This window comes from Pseudorasbora parva, chromosome 17 (assembly GCF_024679245.1).
Source record: "Pseudorasbora parva isolate DD20220531a chromosome 17, ASM2467924v1, whole genome shotgun sequence".
Lineage (NCBI taxonomy): Eukaryota > Metazoa > Chordata > Actinopteri > Cypriniformes > Gobionidae > Pseudorasbora > Pseudorasbora parva.
In genome coordinates, this window is record NC_090188.1 from 9168673 (window position 1) to 9192072 (window position 23400).

Sequence of the window (23400 nt, forward strand, 5' to 3'; positions counted from 1 at the left end):
ATATAAATATATATATATATATATATAAACTATATATATATATATAAAAAAACTATATATATATATATATATATATATATATATATATATATATATATATATATATATATATATATATATATATATAGTTTTTTTAGTAACCATAACTTATATTCATAATTTTTGTTCCATGTCATTATGTACCACATTATGCTACAACCTAAATATATTAACATTAAACATTTTTTTAGATAGTTAACTATTTTAATATAAATTCATTGATTTTTCAGTTATAAACATATTAGTTTCACAAGCACTGTAACAATAAAAAAAAATTTAAATCAAAAAAGAAGCTGTGTGTAAATATATTTGAGGTCAATAAAGGTTTCTTTTTATAAAATAATAACATTATTTAGCAAGGAGTCATTAATTTATTCAAAAGTGGAAGAAAGACATTTTCTGTAAAGGCAATTTTTATATCAATATATCAAATAAATGCATTTAATATATATATATATATATATATATATATATATATATATATATATATATATATATATATATATATATATATATATATATATATATATATATATATATATATATATATATATATATATATATATATATATATATATATATATATATATATATAATACATATAATTTTTTTTTAACCAGAACAGTAAGCCCCTGTAAGACCATCCCTTTTTGATGTTTGGTCTTCTGCTTTAATTACTTTGGTCTCTTTCACGCAACTACTTTGAGTCGAGTGAAAGCAGTGGCCACATGTGTGGTCTGTGTTGTTCCTTTGTTTCTCAAAATATGCCAGTCACACCGAAGCAGAAAGGAGCAATGTTATGACAGGGTTTGACAGGGGTGGCGGCATCCTTGAGCGGGATTGTGCTCTGACTGTTAATAATAGTACAGCCTTCTTTAAAAGATTGTGGCAGAGTCTGCAGTTTGGTGGATGTGTTTTGATACTCAACAGACAAGCTCCACGCAAAAAGCCCCATCTCAAAAATGGACTGGCCTACCACTTCTATCATAACAACATCAATTTATATGCATGGGAACACAAATTCTGTCTTTTTTTTCTCTGAAGACATGAAGTATTTGCAAATTCCTTTTCAGTGTGACCCAAGGTCTTGCTCATGACAGGTTTCATCATCAAGTTCTTCTCTAGACTATACAAAAGCACCTCACTGGTCCTCAGTGGCATGTTTTCAGCAGGTATCGTGAAATTTAAAAGAAATCGTTATGTGAAAACTCTGAAGTGTGTTAGTAATTTGTGTCTCCAAATGTGCAGTCTTTATGTGTGACAGGACCAATGACCTTGAAAAATAAGCTACTGTGATTTCAGAAAGAAAAACCCGAAGTGGATTCGAAGCGGAGTGATTAACACTTTAGCTGTGTCCTCAGAGGCTGCATTTGAAGGAATGCGGTTCGATGACGGCTGTCCCAATTAGAATAAGTGGATCCTTCACAGCCTAATCTATCCTAAAAGTACAATTTTACATTTAAATATTAGGTTTCATCTTATTCGAATGTCTAAAAATACAAATGTAAAAAAAATCTTTAAAGCGGTTAAAATGTTGACTTTTATTTTAGCAAGATGCAATGTTATAGTTTATACTCTCTATAAATGGACCAAGGTAAACATATTTAGACAGGTCTTGTTTTCAGACAGATACTTTTGTACTTACAAGTACAAATGTTACTTTTGTTACTAAAATATATATATATTTTTTAATCGGTGCTACCCGACCAGTCAAATACCACAATGCCTTAGTAGGAAAAACTTCTTAGCGAACTTTTAGTCATAATGGTGTCGACTTGTAGCCTGACAAGCCAGACCCACATCAAGATGTTTGGTCTGGAAACTCACCGTTGACAGGGCTCAATCCGAGGGGCGGGATAAACGGTTGTCTTTCAAACTCCCTCTGCACGCAATAGGGCTGTCAAAATTGCTCAAAAATGGCATTCGAATATTCCCTCTAAAACAAACATGAATATTCGAACTATTCGAACATCTGGGCACGCATTTTGTCAATGACGCGCATTACGTCAATAACAGGACAGATTAATACAAAGAGACATAACTAATTGTATAGGTAGTCTATTTAAGTTTATACATATTTGACAACGTATTACTTACACAAAAACAAGTAGATTGTTATTATAAATTATATAATTATTATTATATAAATTAACTAATGGCCAAGACCGCAGAGCGCAGACCTCTCTCTCTCTCGCCCTCACTGCGGATAACAGTTTAAATGAACAAACTTTGAGAGCTGATCAAGAGTTTTGTGCAAGCAATTTAAGGTCGCGAGACTCGCGACTCTTGTCCCAAATATAACAGGCTTCATTCAGTGATTGAAACAAATATTATTAATATTAAGTGAAGTTTTACAGCATACTGAGCGCTCCGAGCAAGCTGTGGGGTGGTAAACATGGAGCTTTTCTTTGACATGGTAATACATTCAGTGCCGTTCTTTGTTCTTTTCTCAGAGAAAAGCTTAACTCCAAGTCTTCCAGAGTCGCGATCAAAGCTGATTCGAAAGATCGTCGTTCGCCAGTTTCTTTGTTTACTAGAAGCACGCAAGCGCAACTCGACCCATCATTATGTTAAGCCCCGCCCACCGACTCTATACACGATGTGATTGGCCCGACCAGAGTTTGCTGTTTACAGCTCAGAAGTGTATTGAGAGTTGCTGCCGCTAGGCTAGTCGACTTGAGCAAAGAATCATATACACGGAGTGAACAGCCCGACAAAAAATCTGGACAAAACTGTGTTTGTGGTTGACCCTTAAACTGGATGACCCTGAACACAGTGTTTTAGGCCAAACAGAGGGGAAAATTGAAAGAAACTGACGTTCTATCAATTCCACCCAATCCCCCAAAGCAAAACGCTGCTGTGTCCAGTTAAGAAAGCTGTTGCTATACATTTTTCCATAATGCTGTTTAAAGAGTAGACATAATACGATACAATTTTCATTGATAAACCTACCCTCACAAAAACTGTTCTTTTAACATTCGACAGGGATACAAAAATACAAAAATGCGGAAGAATAATCTGTATTTTTAATCAAATCCCTGGAGCTGTCAAAACTCCACCAGATGATGCACTTTGAGGAACTTTTGCTGACCAATTTCAGTCCACCTAACACGGAGAGCAAATAAGCAATGTTCATTGAGGCCTACATATACTACTGACACTGTGGCAATTCAAAGTTGGTTGAAAATCGGTGAAGGTACACTTTAACAATGCTCGGTTCAACCTTTGCAGAATGATGCAGCCTTTAAGCAAAGAGGGTCAATTTCTGTGGTTCTGGTCCACTGATACACACTGTTCCAGACAGGCTTTCATTCTGTGTTGCTTTGGTTTCTGATGGAATTATTTTTCTACTGCTGTAGAACAAGCAGCCCATTTTGTAAAGGCTAAATACCTACACTTATATAATTCTAAAGGGAGACTTAGAACCTTAAAGTAAATAAGAATAAGGTAAAAAATCCTGTTCAGAAGAAGCAGACATCACTAATCTGATCCCCGTGCCAGACCCACCCTAGACCAACTCTGATGTTTCAATGTTTATGCATGAACACATCTGCTTCTCAAAGAACTCTGCAGTCAGCCTTTCAAATGTGCAGATGTGAACTGAGAGAGAAAAAGAGAATTTAGATTAAAGACTTTTATAAGGAAGTGTGGTCAGTCTCTAGCTCTTCTCTGTGTAAACCTGTCCTTGGCTCTCACGGGCGACTGTGGCTAGTGGAAGCAGGTCAGACTTTAAAAGAGCCTTACAGTTCTGAGACTTCACCCACTGCAAAATTTACGGTCCACTCATATAAATTTGTAATACCATAAATTACTATTTTGCGTTCTTTCAAAAAGACTTAAAATGACAGTTCACCCCAACATAAAAATTCTATGTTCATCTACTATGAAATTCTATGATATCGTGTCTGTCTTTCTTTCTTTTATTGAACACAAAAGAAGATATTTTAAAGAATGTTAATGCTGCTCGACAGGGCTGTCAATCTCTGTATAATTAAAGAATTGATTAACAAAATCGGATAAACGCAAAATTTAACAAAAATGAACTGACTGCCACGCATTATTCTCCACATATAGCACGTTCTGAAACCTAAACACGCTTAGTCACTATTGTCCAGTAGGCTATAGTCCACTGTAAAGGCATTGCAAGTTCATGTTTTACAGCAGAAACCGACAAGCACTCTTGTTTGTGAACACAACTCCATAAGTCAGTTTATCGAATCAGCGTGCAGTTTTCAGGTCAGGTGACAAGGCTGCTAGTTACTTTGAAAAGACACACTAGCTGAGAGGAGTTTTTTCTAAAGGAGTTTTGTCTAAGCTGACAAAGTGATCGAGAATGGATTATTTCGAAAACCTGTTCTTCTTTGGATCTTAAAAGGAAAATACAATCACTTTTTCACAGAAAGTTCCTAAAGCAGCATGTTTTAACGTGGTGAGGGAAAAGCTCCTAGCCTAGAAATCTAGACGCACCCTAGCGGCAGCAAATCTAATCTGTCGCGAGTGTCATCTAGCAACTCTCAATACCCTTCTGAGCTGTAAACGCCAAACTCTGGTCGCACCAATCACATCGTGTAAAGAGTCGGTGGGCGAGGCGTAACAATGATGGCAGAGTTGCGCTTGCGTGCTACTAGTAAACCGAAGCTGGTGAATGGCGGTCTTTCGAATCAGCTTTGACCGTGACTCTGGAAGACTTGGAGTTAAGCTTTTCTCTGAGAAAAGAACAAAGAACGGCACTGAAGTCATTCTTAAAAAGAGAAGATGTGTTCGGCGTTTTGCCGACCGGATACGGCAAAAGTTTAATCTTTCAACTAGCTCTGGTTGGTTGTAGCGATATCCAATTGTGTGCATGCCGTGCAGAGGGAGTTTGAAAGACAACCGTTTATCCCGCCCCTCAGATTGAGCCCTGTCTATGGTGAGTTTCCAGACCAAACATCTTGATGTGGGTCTGGCTTGTCAGACTAAAAAGCTCCGTGTTATGCATGTAAAAAGTTGTTAAAGCACTTGAATGGTTTTGGTTAACACTGAAACATGGAATGTGAACATGAAACAATTTTTGGAGTTATCTGCTTTTGCTAAATACAAACTTTTAATAATTGTTTAATAATTTTATAATTCATGTCCATTCAATTAAATTTGCTATGGTCTAAAGACGTATGCCACTGTGATTATTACTTTTCATATTTTCATAACTTCAGTGGTCAATGATTTCAGATATTTCAATCTAGTTGCACTGCACATTAAACAATGGTAATGACCAGCCATTTCAATTAACAAGTTTCTAGAGTGTAAAAAGTCTGATTCTGCCAATGTGCAGACCTTTTGAACTTTGAGTTTCTGCTATTAATAACTACAGTTCTATGGCTGAGGAAAAACTGAACAGGTTTGTTCTGAAAAAAGGACAAACAGGAAGTCTCTCAGAATTTCTCACACTAAATTATACGGCATTCAATACAGCACTTAAGAAGTGCAGATTACATGTTGCTGTCCACACCAAACTGGACACTTGAAGCGGCCGGTGGGCAGGTGATTTATGGCAGGTAGCTCAGACCTCCCCCTCAAACTTGCTGACGTCTGTTATTACGATGTGATTCATTCTCCCACCAACAAGCCGACCTGATGATTTTAACAGCCATACTGGGGCAGCAGTCTGAATTGAGGAGCCGAGGGAGGAGGATGGAGACCAGTGAAGGGGAGAAGGAGGCGCCTAGAGAGAGGGTCCAGTGCTGGCAATAGGGTGAGACTGAAATAAGCAGTGTGCACTGTAAGCGTACACATTATTACCCTCAGCAGACAGTTAGATGACAGTAATCTGAATGATGGTGCCTCTCAGTACTTAGTACTGTCGTTATATCTTTTTTATTGAGTTAAAGTTGAAGGGTGTAATTTTTTCTGTTAAAGTACTTTCTTCTACTCGGACTCAGTTTAATAAAGTGCAAAGACTACACGTTTGTTGATTTGCCTAAAAAGTAGGCACACAGTGTGCAGAAGTACTTTACAAAATTAAAAACAAGATTGTATCCACAAATCCCATATTAAAAAATGTACACTAAAAAAAACCCTGATAATTAACTTAATAAAAATGTCACAATCCTTACGTTTCAGCAAAACAAAATTAGATCTACTAACCTTAAACCTGTTCTGACTGAATATATATTTTTTTTACTTATTTAAATATTGTGATGAAATGACAAAATTAAGAAGAGCATACCCAATAAATAAACGCGTTGAGATGTGATTTGTCCCATCTATGATCAAGAAAAAAAATGCCTACCACATTGTACCCTACTTGTATTCAGTAAGTAAGCATTACATTGATTAAATGTGAAAGATGTTACAAAAGATTTCTGTCTCAACGAATGGATTTGGCTTTATATTCTTATCAACTAGAACTAGCATGATAGACTTTCTGTACACAAGGTGATTGTGAAAGGCTTTTTAAATACACTTCTGGTCCATATATAACTCCCAGTATCTATAGGGAATGACTTATTTTGCTTTCCATTAAATGGCAGTGTGCCCAGAGGTTCAACGGGAAACACTTGTCCAGAAGGTGGACAGACAACACTAACATCCTTTTCCGAGGGGGATAGAACAGCCCTTTTGGAGTGCTAGAACTGTGTAATTGATAGTTCCCAGGCATCTGGGAGTATTATGCCTGCAGCTGAACATGCCCTAAAGATAGACGCGGGCCCACTTTTATGCCATTCATGTTTACACGCATCCACAGAGCAGTGAAAGCACGTCACTGTGTCCCTCTGGCCAGCGCATTACCAGACTACACTTCACATGCTGATATTTTAGCTTCTCTTTTACAGGATTTTTTTTTTTTTAATGCTTGATTTATCTGCCTATTTGAAGCTGTACACTGTAAAAAAAGAAAAAAAGAAGAAAAAAAAGTAAAAAATCTCCATAAAAATTAAGGTAAAAACTGGCAGTTGTGGTTGCCGGAGACTTTACTGTAACAAAATATGGTAGCAACATTTTAGGATTTACAGATTTAAGTTAAATTTACAGTAAACTACCGAAATAATGTTAAATTACCAACCTAATAAAATACTAATATCTGTTATGTAACTTTAATATACTGACAACCACCAAACAATGAGCTTTTAATTCATCATGTGACTCATCACCACTGTTTGGTGATGAGTCACATGATGAATTAAAAGCTCATCTCAAGCAGCTTTTAAGAGGACAATAATAGTATATAGAAGGTGCACGGTGTCACATACGCACTAAACACCATCATGGTAACACTCATGGAATTTTAAAAATGCATTAAACATTAATTTAACAACATTAAATGTAACATAAAACCCTAATGTACACAACTGATTAGAAAAAAACTAAGAAGAAAGAATTATTTCAATGAAAAAGACATACATTCCAATGTAAAGTCTCATGCAGAGTTCTGGGAATGTCAATTTACAGTTTTTTACAGAAAATCCCACAACAACTTATTTCTCTTGTTCTTTTTCACTTCCAAAAGCTGTTATTTTATAACAGTATTTTACTGTAAAATTACATTAAATGTAAGGTTCAGTCTATAACAGCTATTCACCGCACAGTACGGAAACTGTACAGTACAGTACAGTACAGTTAACCAGTTAATTGTTTTTTTAACCGTAGCATTTTTACAGTCTTTTACCATTAAAATCACAATCATTTTTTTACAGTGCATGCAATACGCTTTGTTTTTAAATGCTAAAAATCTTATAGAACAAAAAGTCTTTATGTTAATATCAATTAAAGCTGCATAATTTGGGGGCAAATTTATCAGCGAACATAACTAAACCTGCTTGATGCATGAGAACAAACCTCATTGGTTCTTCTTGCGGAAGCTCAAATGTGATGCGTAACACGAGAATGAACCTCATTGGTTCTCACACATCAAGCGAACATGCTTGTGTTTCCGTTTACCATAACTGATGTGTGCGTTGATGAATGTTCATATGTGAATAAAAGCCTAAATTCAATCTGTTCATCATAAGCGATTGTGTCTCTTCAGAAAAGTTTGGACTAAACTGCTCAATTCATATTAGAGCCCTGCACGGGCCTCAAATCTAGGCCCTAGCCCGGCCCGGGCCCGAGACGCTGAGGCCCTAGCCCGGCCCGTGTCCGACAGCTTATCAAAATTCTCGGCCCGAGTCCGACTGGAGCCCGTTTTTTTTTTTTTTTTTTTTTTTTTTTACATTGTTGCAGCCATTAAAATAGTTCTGTTTTGTTTTTAATGTCAAAGTAGTTATTTTTCGTTTCGTTTCTTTAGTAAGTTAATTAAGAAAAATGTTTAGAGCATTTTTTTGTTTGTTAAATTAAAGTTTTAATTTTTTTAAGACGACCAAAAGCGGCCAGCGGCCGACAGTGAGTTAACCGCATATTTAATTAATTTAGTCTCTCAAATCAACTCTTGACTTGTCTTGCCTATAATAAAATCCATAAAACACTTCAAGCATCACAATGTTAGTTAATTTCGCCAACTATTACCACCAGTAGCCTAAAAGGCATTTTTGACGAGCTGAGGCAGGCTGATTCTGCTCGCGGCTCTCGCAAACGGAGCTAAACAAATAAAATAAAAAAAGCACATGCAGGTTGTCTTATAGCCTACCTTACACCTACGCAAATGAATATAAATCCGATCTTCAATTCCCGGGGTATATGCTCATTTAACGGAGTTTACAGCAACGGAAGCAAAAGATTAAGATGCATTTTATTCAGCAGCTTATTTCAGATTCAAATACCACATAAGAGAGCGCGACGCACTGGTAAGATAATGATCTCATTCATCTCATTCATTTTTATTGAAGATGATGGTGTTTTTGACTAACTTAGACTTATTTTAAGTTTCATTTACGGCCATTTGCGTTGGCTTGCATTAGTCATTTGCGGCGATGCGTGTTGCAGCACCATCATATCTATCTGACTACAACATATAGCCCATAAAACATTGTGACACATAATTACATAATGTTTGAAAGTCTGTAGGTTAACATAAATGCAGATAGGCCTAATTGTAATAATAAAAGACAACATAGCCTAATTATCGATTTTGAAATATTAAACCAGTCAATACAGAACGAATTATTCTGTAGCCTTTTGCCGTCAATACCATGGATATGGCATGGGCCGGCTACTGCCGAAGTTGTCTTTGCTGTATCAATAGGCAATATATTTATATTTAACATGAAGTATAGGGCTTCCCTGTACATTAATAGCAGCAGACGCCCCGCGGATGACACGCAACAGAAACGCCATGCTCACACCACGCTTGCAGTGTGTCTCCGCGCTGAAGAAACGCGCGCTGCTGCTGGCGCGGACTCTGAACCTATGCTCTGAACACTGTGCGAGCCATCTTGACAGTTGCGTTAGCTATTATGGTCTCGTGTTGTTTCCACCAGCGCAGAACTCATTGTTCCTTTTAATTGATAAAATAAATATAAAACGAAGGAGAAGCCTATAAAAAGGCCCGAAGCCCGGCCCGCGTTTTAGGTATGACATGAAAATTGGCCCGAAGCCCGGCCCGAGGGGCGTAAAAAAGTCGGGGCCCGTCGGGCTCGGGCATAAATGCAGGGCTTTAATTCATATGGATTAGTTTTACGATCCCTTTAAGAACTTTTTGAAGTGTCAAAGCGGTATTTGCTTAGCTGTCAAAGGAGGGAAAGAAAGCTCTTAGATTTCATTAAAAAAGATCTTTATTTGTGTTCCGAAAATAACAAGTCTTGCTTGTTTGGAACGACATGAGGGTGAGTAATTAATGACTGTATTTTGGGTAAACTATCCCTTTAAAGGTCCACTGAAATCAAAATTTAAGTTTTTTTAGCTTTTAGTATGACTGTGTTAGCCTTAAAGGGGGGGGGGGGGGCACTCAGTTTCAGTCAATCTCATGTCAATCTTGAGTACCTATAGAGTAGTATTGCATCCTTCATATCTCCGAAAAGTCTTTAGTTTTATTATATTTATAAAAGAAATATGGGCTGTACCGAGTCTTTCCGGAAAAAAACGAGCGCCTGGAGGCGTATCGTGTGGGCGGAGCTAAAGAATGACGAGCTCGTCGAAAAAGGGGTGACGTCCTCAAGCGTGGAGAAACCCATGGATATCGAGTTCAGCTAATAGATTTATGATCCAGAATCATTCTGAGGCTGAAATAAATTGAACAGGAGAAACAGCAACAGCAGGACGTCCGTCTCTGTGGTATGTACTGTCAACATTTGTGTGTGTTTACTCGCAGTTTATGAGGACATGATTCGGTTTATGGACTATATGCGACTTAACCTTAGCATGGCAAGCAAAACGGTTTTGCACGTCAGACTAGTGTAACGTTATACATAGAACAACAATAGAGTCCGTAAACGCATTTGAATGACGAAGCACGCGATCGTGTCGTTTACTGATGTTTACTCACGTGACGATAGCCAACAGCACAGACATTTGAAGCAGTTTTACTCACCGGCTGCTTCCAAAGCAGGACTGAACCTTTATCGCTGGGACCGCTCCGTCAAAAACACACTTCTTTGGTATGATTTGGTGAAGTCCTGTGACAGCAGTGAACGGTGGAGATCCACTTTTGCGACGCGACTGAAGCGATGTTGTGAAGCTTCCCGTCATTTCTGCGTTCAAATCGGTTCAAATGCAGCGCTGCCATCCCGGAATGCTGTGCTGAAGCGTTGAAGTCGCTCGACGTCTTTTATAGGAATAAAGTGGAGCGCGGCACCTGGATCGACTGGATCTGCACCTGAGCGAGTGTTTATGGCCGTGCATTTCCTCTCTCGCTCTAGTCACGCGTGCGCGCACCCTACCGGGAGAAGAGCCCGTACGGCCCATACAAGGACCTTCCACTCTTATTAACGTCAAGTCGAGCCATACTGAAAAAAACTCGCCGAAACTTGTGAGACACCGGAAGGCATATTTTTAACACAGATATACTCCATCAAACGTCCAACATTAGTTTTTGAAACTTTGTCTATGTTTAGTATGGGAATCCAAGTCTTTAACAGTGTAAAAAGCTCAGTATGCATGAAACAGCATTTCACCCCCCCCCCCCCCCCCCCCTTTAAAGTTATGAATGAACTGTTATGTTCCAAAACTATGACAAAATTTGCATTTAGGAGATATAAGCATTCAAAATGTACAGTCTCCCACTTCCGTTAAAACAAATCTCAGATTTTGATGACATCATCGCAGACTTCACTTTCTCGTCAAATCTTCTGTCCAATCAAAAGGCTCTCTAGAATTTAAAGCCCGCCCCCTACACTGCTGAAGCTGCGGCTGAAATCGGTCACTTGTTAACACACATTTACTAATTTCTACATGGTGAAAGGCACATAGCACACTATATATTCGATAGGAAAAGATTCAGTGTAAATATGATTTCATTTGAGGCGAATGGAGTTTTCACGTTAGTTTCACGCACCATAGCAGCGCACACACCCCAACGGCTCTGGTCTAAAGTTAGACTTCAGACACGAGAGCGCAGCACGGATTATATGCGCGAGTCGGCACAGACAACAAACATATCGGACCCATTTGAATTCTGCACAGAATGCTGCATTTCAAAGCGATATGGAGGAGATTATGATGATAAACGGTTAGAGGAAACTGGCTAGTCTGGCTTTACCAAACAGTCAGGAAGGCGCTCTAGTCAAACTGTATATTAACAAAACGCTATTGGCCGTTTCAAAAAAGGGGAGGAGCTGCTAACAGCTAGAGCTGTTTCAGGGGAAATCACGTCAACACATTGAATAATGCGGCACGTTTCAAGGCACTTCAGTGGGCCTTTAAGTAAAGCAAGATATATGTATTTGCCTTTCTCTAAGTGATAAACACACCGGTTTTGTCTGTTTGGCACATCTAGAAATCATTGTTGTACATCTGCCACATTACTTATGATACATATTTTCCTGTGCTGGTCTGCTATTACTCATCTGTAAATAAGTCCGCCAAATTCATCTAATGGACTTTCATTGCCTTCAGAATGACAAGGAAGTAAAGAAATCACACTGTACAAAACACTGAAAACTAATTCATTTGGATTAATATGACATATAGCATGTAACAGAGCATAGGTGCTATAAATGCTTCAATATTTTTAGATTCAGGATGTGGTATTTAATTTCGGGAGCCAAGTTCTCTATCTTTGCTCTGTGTTTGCATTTGGACTATTCCCATCAAAGCACTCATCATCATGCACTTTTGCAGAAATTAAGCATAATGGGCTTTCTATGGGCTGTAAAACAAAAAATGCAAGCATTTTTTTGCAAAACCATGATTTAATTAGGAACAGATTTTTTTTAGGTTAAAGTCAAACTACAGGGCAAGAGCACTAATTATGACTCATTATGAGTAAGGGATTGAACAGAAACTGGGTAAAATAAGTTCTAATTTTGCCATTTTTGTTGTGCTTAATTCAACATAGTGACATGGACAGTAGTCATATGCACTTATGTTCTCATACAAGACACAAAGTTGTCACTTAAACCCAAAAGGTAAATTTCAAATATGCAGAAAGCTAAGCAACATGACGAACAGTCAGTAACAATATTCATAAGAAGCTGTGCAAGTGAAAGGAGACAAACTGTTTTCTTAGTTTCTGAAGACATTTCTTTTGGTCAAGGTTTGGTGTCATGTAGAGATGACACTGTAGGACTGAACATCCGTTTCCCATCTCTTCATCTCTACAGTTATTCACACCTCACTCAAGGACTTGTCTTCAATGTGTGGCATGAGAGACATGAGAACCTTCAAAGCACAGGGGCGGAGCTAAATGTTCTACTCATTTCCAATGGACACTTTTCAGCCGTGCAAGCTCAGCGTCTCATTGGCTGATTCACTCGGATATAATCTTACATGGTGCGTTCCTATAAGACGCTGCCAGACCATCAAATACCTGCATAACTCTGCTGCTTTTTTAGTGCTTAAATGTTCTGCATAACTTTTTGCAACACATTTTAAACTTGTGGTTATCTGAGGCATATTAATGAATTATGGCCTGCTATGGTTTTCCTTTTTAATCCAAATACTCCTCACCTATCCATAAAGTAATGTAGAATGTTAAATTCTGATAGCACATTGGAAATTTAGGGTTAAACCTAAAAAGAAAAGAAAAACAGGAAATGTTTTATAATTTAAAAAAGTTATTTAATATGTTTCTATTAATATTTATATAAAATATACTATAATAACAATATATTTTACTTTTTATAAAAAATTATTAAATATTTAGATATCAAACTATATTTTATATACTAGTTTTATATACTAGTTTTATTAATATTTCAAATTAATTTGTATATTTTTGTTAACTTTTTCAATTAATCATTTTATTATTTCAAATTAAACGTATTATTTTAATGTTGTCAAGGTAACATTTCTAATTTACATCTAATTTTCTAATTTAAATTAGGGCTGTCAATTAAACAATCAATTAGTTATGTTATATTAGTTAATATTTCTTTCTAAAGTAAATTTTGTCAATGTATATTTGATGCTTTTCTCATTTAACACTATAATGACTTTAAATTATCATTTGGGGGTAATTTCTCAGCCAAAATTGATTAATTTGTAATTCATTAGATTAAAAAATGTATTCGATTGACAGCCCTACATTTGGTTACACTTTATTTAAAGGTGTCTGTGTTACATTGTAACAATACATTTAAGTCCCGAGTAATATTAAAGGGGTACTTCAGCCCTGGGAAGATGAATCTGTATTTAAACTGGGTCATTAATGTAGTAGAAATGTGAAATTATTTTTGAATTTGGTGCTTTCTAGACAGAGAAAAGACAGAAAATGTGTTTTTGTCTCATGGGGATGAAAGACTACAATTCCCAGAATGCTTCGCTGCCCTGTGAGGCCACTCCTAAAGCCACCGCTACTGAAACACTTTTACTTTCCCAACACAGCATTCATCTTCATAAAATCAGTTCAGTTAGAGAACAGACACTACAATTAAAAACTGAACATGTCTGTTCAATATATTGTGATTTAGCCGCTGAGGAAGTTTCAGCACAAACGCAGCAAGAGTCAGATAACACGCATCGTGATGAGCTGAGAGGTAAACGCGTCCACGCTCGCGGCAGTAGTTCTCAGCGATTGTTCAGTCTGGCTCGTTTTCAGTTCATGCCTTTGGAAGATTAACTTTCATAGGAATTAACTTGAGAAGATAAAATACTCCCTTTGCTCCGCCGGCCGCACTGTTTCTATGAATGCTTGAGCCGAGCTGAGCTGTGACCGCAACCTCATCCCCCATGTGCGGGTTGAAAACATGAGGAAATAGCTCCCTCTGCTGGCTGTAGTCTTTAGTGCACACACTAAGGGCATGTCTGAATCCACTTTTGCTAATTTAATGATGGAAAAAAGGGTCGCCGCACCGGGCGCATACACTGTAAAAAATTATATGTTCAATAAGTTATGACAGCACGTGTTTTTACTCTATTTTTACTCATCAAAATGAGTTAAGAAACGTTAAACTATTTTTTATAAGTTATACAAGATTCAACTCATTTTTTTTTAAAGTCAGTTTAACATAATCTAAGTTGAAATAACTTAAATATCCAAGTCGACTGTACTTAAATTTCAGGCTGTGGCTTTTTACAGTGTAGTTCCAAAGGGTTGTCCCTAGTCTCTTAATGAGTCATGGATGTGTTTTGGGCATAACGCACAATAAACCTATTAGAGTCTCATCTCCCATTCTCTTTAAAAGCCAGTTGCACATATAGGCGCAAAAAAAGAATGCGTTCTTTAAATAACACAAAAAATACTGCACTATTAACTTTATACCAGGTTTTTGTTGATCAATGGCACAGTCGTTTTCAGTTGTCTCAAAATAGCAACACGCCAACAATGCGAACACACCTCGTTTGCAGACCAGCGAACAGATGGGCGCGAGTGCATTTGCTATTTAAACAACGTGGCGCTGGCCGTGAAAATGATAACTGCGTCAGGCTGATATAGCAAAAATCTCTTGTGTCGTGCCTGGCACCGCATTGCGCCGGGTGTATGATAGGGTCCTATGTCTTAAGAATAACCACGCAGCAACCAAATACTACACATTTCTTACATTCATATAAACTTTGGTGATACTATAACTTGCTTGAAATTTGTATTAAATTCAGAAAATAGTGCAAAATAGAATAATTTTCACTAGTGGTCTCAGACACAACAGTATATACAGCAAATCATGATCAATTCAAAATGGCACACTGCAGCTCTTCCCAAAAAAACATAATGAAATGGTACATTGTTGGAGGAAGTACAACCACAAACTAACTATGGCCTCCCCAAGAAAATGTCCAAAAAGTAAAACTAAATGATCAAAATGTAGTGCTAAGACGGATCCACTATAAGTTCTCTCTCCTGCACACAGTGGTCAGGATCAGGGTGATATCACTGGTCTTCTGTGGTCAGAACTCCTCTCTGACAGAGTCTCATTCTTGGCCGAGACCTTTCATCTCCCTCAACGTTCTGAGGGTCGCAGGACAGGCCGTATATCATTTCAAAAAGAACAGAAAAGCTTTCAAGTGAGCACGTCCCTTGAAACGCTAGCCAGACTGTAATTATAGTGTGGTGAGGATTTGAGCTTTGAGCTGTGCTGAAGATAACTGTGGTGACTCGGACGAGTGCCGCTCTACATCTCCTGAGAGAGAACGAAGAGAGGGAAAACTCATGGGGAACATGAGGAAAATCTACTGAGGACATAATGGGTTTTGAGGTTAAACCACATAGTACCTCATAGTAAACCACCACAGAGACCAGTAGAAATAGTGAAGCTATGGTAGAAAGCCTCAGAGAAGATCCAAAAGTCTCACACCACATATCATTTTTTTTGATAATGTGACTTCTTTATACAAAAGGTCAGATGTTCTTGCTTGGCTGCACTGGTATTTGTTTTTCTCCATTGTTGTGGTGGATTGATGTTTTAGTCTCAAAAGCTGCTGTATGGTCACAAGATTATTTAAAGATCTTCCTTTTTCCGCATTGGGTTAACTTAGTCATACACAGGCTCTTCTAAAACCATTTTAACATCTGTCCCACCAGAATGCTGTTTTTAGTGGGAACACCATTTCCAGAATCCGTATATCTGCCTTTGGCATTTCAGAAAAGGAGGAACACACAAAACGAATCAATAAACCTGATGCAAACCAGATGTTTGGGCTGGGTGATCAGATCAGATCTTAACCCAAACCTATTAATCCAGTATTTTGCTCTCTCTGTACATTTTCTCATCTCTGATGTCAAGCAAATGCTTCAGTGGGGAAAAGGGGAAAGCCTGCACAGATCATAATACACACATCTTTTTCCTATTAATTACACGTAATTTTCAATTAAAATGATCATAATTGGGTTAAATGAATATTATATATATATACAGGTCCTTCTCAAAAAATTAGCATATTGTGATAAAGTTCATTATTTTCCATAATGTAATGATAAAAATTAAACTTTCATATATTTTAGATTCATTGCACACCAACTGAAATATTTCAGGTCTTTTATTGTTTTAATACTGATGATTTTGGCATACAGAGAAAACCCAAAACATCATGAAAACCCAAAATTCCTGTCTCAAAAAATTAGCATATCATGAAAAGGTTCTCTAAACGAACTATTAACCTAATCATCTGAATCAACTAATTAACTCTAAACACCTGCAAAAGATTCCTGAGGCTTTTAAAAACTCCCAGCCTGGTTCATTACTCAAAACCGCAATCATGCGACCTGACTGCTGTCCAGAAGGCCATCGTTGACACTCTCAAGCGAGAGGGTAAGACACAGAAAGAAATTTCTGAACGAATAGGCTGTTCCCAGAGTGCTGTATTAAGACACGTCAGCGGGAAGTCTGTGGGAAGGAAAAAGTGTGGCAAAAAACGCTGCACAACGAGAAGAGGTGACCAGACCCTGAGGAAGATTGTGGAGAAGGACCGATTTCAGACCTTGGGGGACCTGCGGAAGCAGTGGACTGAGTCTGGAGTAGAAACATCCAGAGCCACCGTGCACAGGTGTGTGCAGGAAATGGGCTACAGGTGCCGCATTCCCTAGGTCAAGCCACTTTGGGCTACAGAGAAGCAGCACTGGACTGTTGCTCAATGGTCCAAAGTACTTTTTTCGGATGAAAGCAAATTTTGCATGTCATTCGGAAATCAAGGTGCCAGAGTCTGGAGGAAGACTGGGGAGAAGGAAATGCCAAAATGCCTGAAGTCCAGTGTCAAGTACCCACAGTCAGTGATGGTCTGGAGTGCCATGTCAGCTGCTGGTGTTGGTCCACTGTTTTATCAAGGGCAGGGTCAATGCAGCTAGCTATCAGGAGTTTTGGAGCACTTCATGCTTCCATCTGCTGAAAAGCTTTATGGAGATGAAGATTTCGTTTTTCAGCACGACCTGGCACCTGCTCACAGTGCCAAAACCACTGGTAAATGGTTAACTGACCATTGTGTTACTGTGCTCAATTGGCCTGCCAACTCTCCTGACCTGAACCCCATAGAGAATAATAAATATCCAATAGGAAAATAATAAACTTTATCACAATATGCAAATTTTTTTAGAAGGACCTGTATATTTTTATATATATATATATATATATATATATATATATATATATATATATATATATATATATATATATATATATATATATATCGTATATATATATATATACGAGAGAGAGAGAGAGAGAGAGAGAGAGAGAGAGAGAGAAAGATTATATTATATTATTTTATTTACATTTATTTTTTAAATTTAAGTTTTTTATTTTATATATATATTTTATTTTAAATCTTTGAAGTTTAGTGCATTTTAGTTTAAAGCATGATCAGTAACATTTTATTTTGATAGTACACTTTTGTTTATTATATTTTTTTTTTTTGACATTTTTACTGACCCTGTAATGTTTACTCAAAGTCATCATTCAATCTTCAGGGGAAAATGACAGACTTCTCTGGTGATGCATGCTGGACTTCTCAATCATTTAGTCCACTTAAACACCGCCCTTTGACTACAAGTTCTCGGCCTACATTTTTTTATTTTCTGAATTTCTGATTAATTACAAATATCTTCTTTTTGATAATCTATTACCTCAGATGTGTCACAATATAGAAGAAAATATCTTGCTTTCACTTCGTAACAACTTTAAATGGTCCTGCAGTGTGTTGTCCTAAGTACAATTAGTCCATGTAATATCTCAGTTAATATTAGAACAATAATGTGACATGTATAATTATAAAAGAATAGGCAAAATGCTGCTTGATTGGTGCACATCACATTAATAACTTCATATATCAAACTTAAATCCAAAAATGTTCAGAAAAAAAGATTCTGAATTGTGCTGAAGATATGTCAGATTAGCTGGAGATAAGTAAAATGCTGGTTTTGGTTTTGCTATAAGCTTTTTTTTTTTTTTTAGCACAATGAAAAGTCCTTGATTTCAGGTCAATGTAAGCAGTGACCACCTGGAAATGTCACGTCTTGGGCCATGCAATGAGGTTGTGGATCTCGTCCTCTACATCTTTAGGCATGCAAAGGCTGCAGAGCTACTTTGGGCCTCCTACAGGGTCGCTGTAGCGTAACCCTTCCCTTAACATTCACAAATCACCCTCTTTCTCAAGGACCTGTCATCCATACAGCGCTGAGATAGTCTGAGACCGGTTAGTCTTGAGATTGCATTTGTTTCCTTTGGCAGCTTTGTTGGTCGCATACTGTGGATATCCATAACATGTTCTATTGTCTGCATATGAAAGTGCTGTAAGTTATTGTGAAGGAGAACATTACATTACAGCACTTTACTACACCACAGAATTACAAAACAGTAGGATCTAAAGCCAGAGGCCACTGGTAAAAATGCTTCTATATTGCATTCGTCCAACGTTGAACTGAATTAAACCCCATTTCAAAATGTCTTGATATGACAGAAGAACTTGAGCTGCATAAGCTTCCCAAATGTATGTAAAATGATAATGATGTTCTCCAGCATGAATTGAGACGTTCCAAAGCACATCTTTAGCTTCAATGGAAGCAAGAGCATCTTACATTGTCTATACAAAGAGTCACATGATCAAAGTCAGAACTGTATAATGGTGTTGAATCTTAAATAAAGCTTTTTAATTTTACATAGTGAGCCTTTGTTTTATTTTATACATATATATATAACTTTTTTGTTTTCGAACCCCACTGTATATTTTAGGGGAGGTCAGAGGTGCAGGTGAGTCAGTGTCACTCATGCCGTCACAGGGCTGGAGGAACAAGGCCGCGCTGAAGAGGTGTGTCACTGAGACATGCCCTGTGCTGACCTCGGGGCGCGCAGGGTGACATTCTTGCTCAGGTTAGCTCACTGTGTCAGATTGCAGGAGGGTCTGGTAATGGAGGAGGGGACAGGTGTCTTTCTTCCACGGCTATATTCATTAAAAAAAAAAATCGACGAATACTTCATGGTAACTGCCCAGGTAACAAAAATATGTTCTTAGAATGTTTTCCTAACATTCCCAATGTTAACACCAATGCCATTTCTGAATGTTAAAAATGAACCATTTTGCAAACATGATGGAAATGTTCATTGTTCTCTTAAAACATCTAAAATTCATGGAGCCATGACAGGCAGACTATTTATATATTAGTCTCGCATAGCAGCTTTCATTGGCCAGGGACTGCTCAGAGGTCGTCTGACTGACATGTAAAGCAACCAATTACAGTTGGTTTTGATCCGCGTCATATTTAGGAGCATGAAATTGTCCCTACATTGACAGAGTCTGTCACAAACTTTACATACTTCACATACTTTTGAAAATACAGTGCTTAGTTGATCCAGGTAAAGTGCTTATTGTCACAGATGTAAAAACAACAACAGCATTTTTCTTCCATGAGGGGGTTTGACATCACAGCATCTTTGTTTTCAGGTGGACCATTAAAGGGGTGGTAAAACACGATTTCACTTTTCTAAATTTATCAAGTGTGTAATGTTGCTGTTTGCGCATAAACAACATCTGCAAAGTTACAATGCTCAAAGTTTAAAGCAGAGGGGGATTGCTTTTAAATAGAGGGATTAGAAAGATAATTTTTTTGTGGTGCCCCCCACAGCACTTGGTACTGTATGCGCACCGCGTGATGGGAGTGGCGGCACGGAGTGTTGTTGCCGCAATGCCGACAAAACGCTATTATTTTCATCCAGATTCCAGGTCCACTTTTTACAGTCGTCCTAGGGACGGGGAAATTAGGGATCAATAGTTAAAATTAATCTTTAACTCAGTCTCTCATAATTAATACCCAAATTTAGCTCTCTGTGCTGCACATTTTACAGAGGAAAGCTTCCACAATCTTCGCGAGTTCAATGCAGGATTCGCACAACGGCTTGTCCTGAAAGATGGAGCAGTTCTAACTTTAAAAACCGGCCACAACCTGTAAGTATGATTTCTTTTTCGTCAATGTGTTTTCCTGTAATAGTTTGCATTGTTAATTGTTGTTCAAGGAAGTAAACAAATGACAACACTGTTTGGCTCTGCAAACCAGTTTGTTAAATGCTCATTCATACCTAACGTTATCTGACAAATACTTAACATTACAAACGTTTTTAAAATCTCAACATGCAAACTTAGTAAAATTAGTGTTAATTATTCTTTGATTAGAGCTTTTATGTATTGTTTATCTACAGGCATGGTAAACAGGGTTTTGTGTTTGATTTGGCTACTATAGTAAAGCCAATGTTTAGTGTTTCATTTTCATTTTGGGTTAATAGATCTTGCGACATATATTTAATAGTAAATAATCATACATTTTATTTGTAATGCACTTTATATTAAACAAAATCTCAAAGTGCTACAGAATTAAAACAATCCGCAACAATAAATAAATAAGTAAATAAAATAAAATAAATTAGTTAATTATTATTTGGCTATAATCGTTCAAAAAATACAAAAAGGTCCCATTCAGTAGCGATCACTATAGATGCGCAGTCAGACTACCAGTAAAGGGATTTCCGAGAAATGTGCACTAGGCGGTTAGTGAATCACAATGGACTAGCTAACCAATCTGAGCCCATTGCGTATTTTTGAGGGACTGGCTTCATAGAACCCGGAAACCATCAGACTGATTTTAGAAGGAGGGACAGAGCAGTTTAGAATAAAGATAAATTAATGAAAAAATAAATAAAAATAAAATAATAATAATAATAATAATAATAATTTTATATATATATATATATATATATATATATATATATATATATATATATATATATATATATATAGTATATATATATATATATATTATATATATATATATATATATATATATATATATATATATATATATATATATATATATATATATATATATATATATATATATATATATATATATATATATATATATATATATATATATATATATATATATATATATATATATATATATATATATATATATATATATATATATATATGGGCATGATGAAAAATACTGACACCCTGCTATTTTAACATAATTTTAATACAATCTCTGGCTATTTTCCCTTAGTGTAAATAGCATCAATTGTGTGCCTTAAGCATCCATTGTGTAACATAAATGACATTTGCTGAATGCTTATGTATTAGTAAGTGATGAGGACAAATTGTGCATTCATGGCCATGATATACTACAGTACATTTTTACCCCACACTAAACACATTTTTTTCAGAAAAACGTTTCACAAAATGTTTTTATGCTTACTTTTTGAGAACGTCAATAAAGACCAGATAAATTTGAACAAATGTTCTGTCAATGTTACTGGAAGAATGTTTGCTCATAACTTTGAGAGAACCTGTAGGCTTCTGCCAGCTTCTATCCTGTGATCAGCAGTTATTTGCAGGGATTACATTTGATCTGATGAACTGATCAGTGGTGGAGCCGGAAAACCTTTGCCCCTTTCATTCTGTGTTCATGCTACGACTAAGCAACAGGTGTGTCGTGTCCATAATCATTTATCTATATTTTCTTCCTCTGGCTGAATTAAACACAGCAAGCTTGTTGTTCTTCATAGCCATTAAAGGCAATGGAGCGATGCATACCTGATGCCTGAGCCACAGCGGAGCCCACACGGGCCGTTCCCAAGGGTTTATATAAACTCTTCCACCCGAGGGTCAGGGACTTGTTTCGGGTTGGTCTGCCAACAGGTCACCACCCCATTATGAGTGCGGCTCCAGAGGTCACTGAACCTGCTTTGCAAACGTGTGCCTGGCCACATCTAAAAATAAAATAATAAAAAAAAAGGTTTTAAGTGGAGACGCAATAAATTGAGCTCATGTCAATGGGAATTTATAGTGATAATTACACCCATTAACTCCACAATGCTATAAGTTTAAAAATACTAATATCATCATGACTACTATGAAATAATACATTTTGCGATCAGAAATATTTTTTAAGGGTTTTTGAAAGTCATACAGTGAAAACACTAATATTGTGAAATATTATTGCAATTTAAAATAACTACTTTATATTTTAATACATTTTAAAAAGGTAATTTATTCCTGTGATAGCAAAACTGAATTTTCAGCATCATTACTCCAGTCTTCAGAAATCATTCTAAGAAGCATGTCTTATTATTATAATGGTTTTTATAATATTGTTTTAAAGAAATTAATTTAATACATCATGCAAAAAGGTAGTGAAATTCTTGTATACTAACTATGTCTTGACAACTCTGAAACATCCTGTTTAGGCCCCTTGTTTATTGGCTTGTCACTTTGATGGACAGTTACCGCAACAACATCACATAACAGTGTTGAATTTCAAAGACATGGCGGCATGCAGGCTACTCATGTGTGCATCCCTTTGAAGCCCATGACTAGTATCCGATACAAACAATACTGGATAAATATAGAGGCAGTAGCATTAGGTATTACGTGGAAAAGCAGAGTGGAACCTCACTACCTTTCACATATAAAACCCTAAATCGGACACTACCAGAAAACAGTGTATAGGTTAGAGAAGGACAATCATTTATTTATGTTTTATGTCACTAACACTTCTGTTCGAAAGTTCTGGGTTAGTAGAATGTTACAGAAGAATGTTGAAATAATGCATCACAGAAATATTTGTAGCTTTTTCTATTGGGCATATTGATAATATGCTTTCACATTGCTGTTCTTTTGAACTTTCTATCCATCAAAGAACCCTGAAAACAAAAAAATATTAAGCAGCTCTGCAGTGGACATAAATAACAGACACTGAAAAAAATGGACATGTACTATGGTAATACTATGGTATGGAGTGATAATTTAGCTCATTATTGTTATTGTGCGACTAATTGATTTATTGACTATCGCGACAGGCCTAGTTATTAGACTTTTTTTTTTTGGCCGACGACCCTCGGTTGGACGGCCGTCTGGACTTTTCCAGAATGCACA

The 23400-nt window shown here is 36.8% G+C and overlaps 1 long non-coding RNA gene across 1 annotated transcript in view; it reads right to left on the reverse strand.

Moving 5' to 3' along the window:
• Window positions 1-23400, reverse strand: part of LOC137045533 (uncharacterized) — a 65213-nt gene that overhangs the window by 11005 nt on the left and 30808 nt on the right. The window contains exon 2 of the long non-coding RNA XR_010898793.1: window positions 22060-22235. This is a non-coding gene — a long non-coding RNA (uncharacterized lncRNA). The remainder of the gene's footprint in view (window positions 1-22059; window positions 22236-23400) is intronic.